Source organism: Gasterosteus aculeatus, chromosome 6 (assembly GCF_964276395.1).
Source record: "Gasterosteus aculeatus chromosome 6, fGasAcu3.hap1.1, whole genome shotgun sequence".
Lineage (NCBI taxonomy): Eukaryota > Metazoa > Chordata > Actinopteri > Perciformes > Gasterosteidae > Gasterosteus > Gasterosteus aculeatus.
In genome coordinates, this window is record NC_135693.1 from 7,106,168 (window position 1) to 7,114,119 (window position 7,952).

The following is a 7,952-nucleotide window of genomic DNA, read 5'->3' on the forward strand; positions in this document are numbered from 1 at the left end:
GTATCCTGAAGTAAAGTCTATTGTGTGGCATCCAGAAGTAAAGTCTATTGTGTGGCATCCAGAAGTAAAGTCATGAATGTGAGTCATCCTTCAATACAATCCTTGTCCTAAGTATAATAACGAAGTGGTCGAGTTAATTATTAGACTTATTAGACGGTCTGAATATACTGTGAATGCATTTTTTATTCCAATGTTTTGGACCTTTTTTTGAAATGTTTATCCAACAACTTATGATCAATGAAGCTGCCGTGTAATAAAGCATTTAGTGGAAACATCTGTAATCTTCAAACAGACTCTGAAGAAGAGGCCTCTCGATGATGCACACCGTTTCCCACCCCACCTCCCCCCGTTAAAGGGACGCCATAGGACACAAGGTCAATGATCATTACAGCGACTTTATTAATGTGAAGTGAAACGTCAAAGTTGTATTAAATGGCTATAATATATACTGCCAGACAGCCAGGGTGGCGTGGATGAAGAGGCCTCTGGAGAGAGCTGCGACGGCTTGAGGACAGACAAGAGGGAAGACGGAGCGGCTTTCGCTTCAGCGAAGGACGGGGGATGGGGGAGGACGTGTTCACGCAAGGCGGAGTATACGGTTTATGTAGACAGGGGCAGTACGCCAAGCCTCACTGTGACCACAGAGATGGCGAGAGGAGCAGGACGATGCGCCGCGAGCTCACAGCTCAGGAATGAGCTCTCTGGGAGACGTCTCTCAGGACACCGTTCAGCCAAGAAGATGGTGGGGGAGGGGCACACATTTGGCCACCCGCCTCCGTATCTATGAACGTGTGGTGACATTCCATAACCTTCTTTGTATATCTGTGGAAAGGGGGATTATTTATAAGCTTATTAAACCCTAAATTCTGGAACAGTGTTGGACAATGAGTGGGAGGCATATATTAAACTGCCAACTTGCCGAGCTGATAAAATAGTGTGGATGAGAATGAAGGCAATCATGCACCTCGTGCTTTGATGAGCAATACTTTTACAGCTCCCTGAAGGCGGTGTAGGTGAAGACTCGCAGTATGCATTTATATAACATGCAGTATAATGTTGGGCTTTCTCCACCAGCAGTTCACTTCTTGTTGGATTTAATCGTCCCATTGAAACCCGCACTCGAGTAACCTAATTAGCGACAGGAATTCAGGATATTCAGATGACGCAGGGCGGATGAATGGTAGTGGATGGACAAGGTCAACCAGATAAGCTCAGGAATCACAACGTCAGAGCTGGTATGTAAAGAGGAAGAGAATAGCATTGAAGATTGATGAGTAGATTTATTGCAGATGATTCCTGAATTTCCTTTGACGACTTTCCTCTGTTTAAGTGTGTCATTCTAGCTGAGGAGTTTATTGGTTAATCGTGGATTTATGAAGCGAGAGGTGGCACTTCCACATTCATACTGGATTTGAGGGAATAGTTCAACACTTTGGAAGATACGTTTTATTGATTTCTGGAGGAGAGTGATATGAAAAATGTACATCCCTCCCTCTATCTGTCTAAGTATAGTTGAGCTTAGCATGAAGACTGGAAACAGCTCGCCTGGTTCTGTCCAAAAACAAGAAAATACGCCCACCAGCAGCTCTGAACCTCACTCACTATTGTTATTTAATCCGTACAAATCACATATTAAAACAGAATTTTTCTGTTCATGTACCAACCTGTTTCTCAGCTACAACCAAGCTGGATATTACAGGTCAGATTCAGATGCTCCAACATACAAGTTACAACCCGTGCAACACTGTAACCTTATATTATTACACTAAATAGTTACAGGGTCAAATAAAGGAGGTATAATGTGTTAATTAACGTGCACTCAGACCTACTTGGACAGAGCTGGGCTAGTGTTGTGGTAAATAACTTAAGCTACACCCAAAGGTTAAACACGTTGTACCTTTAAGTCAACACCGAGAACATTCCACATGTCATGCGAGTCATTGTGACCCAAGTCGATTTATGTACGTAATCTAAAATGTGTCAATGTTGAGTTATATTTTAACACACGGACCGCTGCGTCCCGGGGGAAAGACCTGAAGACATTTAACCACCTTGTCCTCCTAGCTATGCTATGACTGAAAGGGCGTTTGGAGCACGTGAGTGTTCCATGTTGCCGTGGACGGGTTTTACATTGCAGATAGTGTGAAACCCTCCCGGGCACCCAGTGTGAAATATTTGACAACCAGAGAGCGACACCGTGCTGACACACCCAAACTGCATGCAACTAGGTGACTCTGTAAGTAAAATCTATTATACTAAAAGTATTGCACTCGAGACAGTGGCCTTAAGGAGGTATTTTGCACCAATACGACTAAAGCCTAGTTTATGCTTCTGCGTTTTCAGAGCGACGCAGACGCAAGACCCCCTTGCGTGTCTCTTGCGTGTCTTTTCACACCTCCTTGCGTCCTTGCGTGTGTCGACCCATTTTTCTAGGCTTGCGTCGAAAGCCTAGATAGGTCTGCTAACTACATCCTTTACGGAGTCTCACATTTCCGTTTTCATAGCACAAGACCGCCATTATTAAAACGAAGAACGTTTACAAGAGAACGGATCAGATTGAAGAACGTTTGTCGGAAGAAATGCGTAAATATGACTGCTTATACAAGCCGTAAGCGGGTTAGATTCATGGAGGGAGAACGCCGCAAACGCTGGTTCGCCGGTCGAGGGGTGAACAAAGTTGTGGAGGAAAATACGGGACAAATGTGTCCGCGATGAAAAGCAGCAGTGTCGATGCACGAGGCAATAAAGTCTATGATAAATAAATAAACAAACCAACGACTTCCACACAGAAAGACGTGACTCTCTAGGTCGTCTTCGACAAAAACATGTTACTCCGCCTGTTGTTCTGGAGGTGAATTTGCTCTGCAACACACGCAAGAGCCATGAATTGAAACGAGTGCGTCGACGCAACGACGCAGAAGCAGAAGCAGAAGCAGAAGCATGCGCCAGCCTTCAGTACAGAAAAGTCCCGAGCAGCAGGTCAGTAGGTCCTTCATGCCAACCATGTAGCACATGAGGTAATGACCCGCGATGACACTAATCCTGTATTGAAAACGGTTTGCCTGCAATGTTTCACATATGAGAAATGAGCCTTGATGTGACAGATCATTATCCGGAGGAGACTCATGTCAAATATACATTTTCAGTCCACGTCCAAGGCCAGAATACTTAGACTAAGAGATAAAGAACTGAATGATGTTAGCAGAGGACATTTTGGAGGGAAATGTTGGATGCAGTGAGGGAAAGTACTTCCTGCGTTGTGCCCTGTGCTCAGCTAGTGATTGTAAAGCGAGCTCTGGTAAATAAGGGTTTTTTTTTCACAGCTGTGTGAAGTGGAGGGGAGGCTTTGTTGTTGCAGTGATGGCAGCCCGAGTAAGCATCGCTGGCAGGAAAACTAGTGTCTGATGCTGTTGGGAATTTCAATGAGAGCCTGAGCTCCTTTCCCGTCTACATTACTACCTTATAGATGACCTAGTTCTCCTTGAGGTGCAATTCTTGATCATGCAAAACATGTTTTAATGACAAAACCAGGAGGGACTGTTGGAGGGCGGCGCAATGGAAAGGCCTGCTTCATCTTTTTTCATCCACTGCATTTCATGAAATTAAATAACACCATGAGAAACTGCAGATACAGATAAGAATAATAGAGAATCACAGCAAAGCGATAAGCAAAACGCAGCCTTCAACTGGAAAAGATGAAGGCTGCGCCCCCCTCCCCCCCCCCCCAATCCACTAACCACCCTGCAGAACAACTACCACCGGTTCTTCATCCTCTCGTTACCACCGGTACCGTCACTACCAGACTGAGCTCGGCTGCTCTGATGGCAATTATTTCAGAGCTTTAGAGTAACTGCTTCTGCCTTCCCTCTGACCCAGTCTACATACCGTAACATGATTGCCATTTTAGATCCAAAAAAAGTTGATTCATATAAAAAATGTATTTAAGCGTCACAGTGAGAGCAACCTAACCTTAGCCTAACACTGTTAAGCAGTTACTAAATACTGAGTAAATGGCAATAGCCAACGTTGTAGTCAAGACATGAGGATGATTGTGACTTTAATGTACCATTTTAGGTGCATGAACCAAGTTAGCTCATCATTCTGTACCACTACAATCAATTCAGTCTAATACTCTGACAGATGACACAGCCCGTACTCTAACTGTATTGAAAAAAAGTGTGTTGGTGCCAAAGACAGGGCCTCCCCTTTCCAATAGAATAGAAAATAAATAAAAAATCTTGTGTTCTTTGGCAATGTAAAATTGAATTAATGGGTCGTGTCCACTATTCCAAATTGCAATTTAATGAGTTGAGTCACCCTGACTGTTTAGTGTGTACAATTCATTATTACTGTAATTGATGTGCTTGTTAAATAGTCATGCAGCATCCTGGTTCTTTACAGTGTGACCAAAGACTCTTGTTGCTGTACTGTGTATGAAGAACTATTGAACAACGACCAGTCCATCAGTAGCATGACAATGTGGAAACACTGGCAGAAAACTAAACACAATGTGTTGGTTTGCTGTATATTGAAATTAAAAATACGTGAAAAATGTGCTGTTTTGAAGCTTGAGGGACATGCTTACAGGGCTACAGTCTCAAAGCACACATGCAGACACACACACACAGCAGGTTCCTTCAAATAATTGTTCTCCCACATCGAAAGAAAAGCATCCGTGTTCCTCAGGGGACTGCAGAGAGTCATTGTACTCTCAGTTATGATTATTTATCCATGCCACCACAAACAATAGCCTCCCGACCAGCAGGTCCCCCGTTGATCCCCCCCCCCCTCTCTCTCTTCTGAGGTTTGGTCCAATGTCCTCTAAGCAAACCAGGGCCAGAAATCCTTTTACTGGCAGTTTTTTCAAAGCCTCTAACAGTGTCAACAGCAGGCTGGAAGTTGGGACTCATCCTGGGGACTGCGTGTTGCAGCTGCCCGTGAGGTTCTCAGTCTGGAGGGGCTTCGGCGCGGAGACGGATCTGTGCCGGCGGCGGGGCGGCAGCCAGCTGTCTTGTGTGATTTAGCCGTGTGTGTAAATCAAGAGCGGACCCCTGCTCGACCAGCCGGCCTCATTTCAAACTCTCTACAAATCACACCACGCAGGCAGCGAGAAGGGGGAGCGCCATGAAGGCGGCCCCAAAGTAATCATCCCTCGCAATTCTCTTTCTTATACTTTCTTTTATTAAGTAAATGAGAAGAAATCTGACATCCATCATCAAAGACGGTAAAAATGGGGTTGGAGTCTGGCTGCATGACATTGTGGTTTAGTTTAGCGTCGGTGTCACAGGCCGTCCTTCTCGGAGATGGCTGTGTGTAAAATAAGTGAAACCGTCTCGTGAAATACAAGCAGAGTTTCCACGAATACATTCAGTCTTGAAACAGACTGATTCATTTTGAGTAAAAAGGGGTGTTGGATTGGGATCCCTCTGTGTCCTCGCTGTCAGCCGCCCTGCGTTGGACTAGATATCAGAGCTAAGCAATGCCAGGGAGCAGGCGACACGATGATTCACATCCAGGGGATTAATTCACAGCTCCAGTTATGGAGTCGACCATGAAGGCCCGGGAGGCGGAGGCGGGGGGGGAGGGGGGTCGACCATGAAGGCCACATACACAAACTTTTGACGGCTCTAACAGAGATATAAAAGATGTTTCAGGACAATTAACTCGACTAGAAAACTGGTGGTCAGTTCCAAGAATGTCATGTTTGAAATATAACAGCAGTGGTATTTTAAAAGCGCCTTGTGTCTCTTGTGTGGTGATAAAGTTCCACAACAACAACAACAATGCGAGCCGTTGCACTGCTGTTCATCTGTGGAAAACATTATTATTCAAATAAAGCAGAAAGGCACATTTATTAGGAATAAGCACCTTTTCAGTGGACTGCAGGGGATGAATTCTAATAATTCTAACCTAAAATATGTTGTTTGCTGTGGCTACTGGCAAAGTCTAAACATTAAGTCAGAGTTCATCAGTATTCTTAAGGAACAGCTGCTGGCATTAATGAATGCAGGGAAGCATCCACTTTGTCAAATGGCTTTAATAGAGGGCTTCCCATTTTCATGAATGGCCTGTTATGGATTTATTCAGATGGGATTGAGATGGCGTTACTGTGGTACTGCAAATCATTTGCACTGAGATGCAAAGATTACTCTCTGCCTGTCTTCTAAATTGTTGTTGTGGGCACTTAAGCTTGCCTGATCCAACAGTATTTACTTCTTTAAAATGGTTGCATGATATTTATCTTGGTATAACGGGCAATACCAAGGGAACATGTGTAAAATGTAATTACATTTATGTAGGAAAACAAAACACTCTTCTCCGGTGTACACAATGGTGCACCACTCTGAAGCCTAACAATCCTATCGAGTCGTGATCGGAACCAACAATGAGAGCTTTTGCAGCTGATAACTGAGCAGAGCAGTGATTATCCACACAAACGTGTTAAAGAATCAATTACAAAATGAATTGACAACCACCTGCAGGTGCAGTTTTGGCAAGAAAGGAGAGCTGAATCCTTTTAGGCTCTGAGAAGTCATTTAAAAGCACAGCCACCTGGAAATAATCCAAGAGCATTTTTTCAGTTGTGCTCACACATGCACCAGCCATGGCCGAAAGAAAGTGCAATATGCATTAACAAAGTCTGTGGACGACACAATGACCTTCAGGAAAACTGCTTGTTACAACCCGATCACACCGTGAGACAATGTCTCCATTTGGGTCATTATTGCTCGCTATGTCAGGTTGCATTACCCATCAAATGGAAAACGTGAAATCATTGTGTTCAGTCATTTTTTGGGAATAATGTTGTAAACTGAAGGTTGGAAGAAACATTGTGGTTTGTATTGGAATCATATCATAACAACATAAAAATGAAACTGCTGCTAATCAATAAGCCCCCTGGCGATGTGGCTCTTGCTCGTCTTTGTTGTACCGTGTAGATTTCAATAGCAGGCGCTCGACATCCAACGTCACGAACTCTGTGCATCGCACGTTGAACCACACACACAATCAGCAAAGCAAAAACGTTGACATCCATTTCATTTTGATTGCGGACAAATACGATGCCATTTTTTATTTTGGACTGAATTGGATCCACCGTTCATCAGCTATTACTTTAGACCCTGAAGGTTGGTTATCCACATCCCATAATGTTGAATAGAAACGGTTTGCCTGATGTCCAACAATCTCCACATCCAATTGCACTCAAAAACCGACACAGAAATACAATCTTTTGTGTTTTGATTATGTTGGGACTTTGTGACAGAAAAGTGCTTTCCACAAGATCCCAAGACAGTTAACGAAGTGCTGTTAGAATTCTAATGATTCTCACAGACGGGCTGCTTCTCGACAAAAAGCCCAACATTCTTTTCCAAATGGTTACATTGGAAACGAGGAATCTCAATTTCCCGAGCGCTCTGTCATAATTAATACATTCACTAAAAACATCATAGAAACAACAACACTAATTAGGAGAATGCAACTATGTTCTGTTTGAAATAAAGGTTTAAGCACCATTTTAGCCAAATGTTAAGAAAAGACATTTTATTAATTGGCTTATTAGATAGATGTCAGAGAGGTTGAAAGGGTAAAACTGCATTGCAGGAGGAGTGCATGATTACGGCCACTTAAGGACCAAGTCACTATTAGCACACAGGAATTATGGTAATTATCCAACTAGCTTTGCTCCCCACGAGTACCGCCTGCAGTGAACGCTCTGGCTTTTACAAAATAATTCTCCAAATTGAGAAATTGTTCTCCGTGCCAGAAGTCCACAGTTTGAAGTGTTTGGTAGGAGAAATTAAAATGTGTCTGCCTGAACAGCTCTGTCCCCTCCGTTTTGCAGATTACGTCCGACAAATTGTTATGCTATGAAGTGTTATAATTGAGACGCTGTGAAGCAATGACTGAAGGTCTCGGATAGAAGAGTTTTGCTCAATTAACTCTAGTGTGTG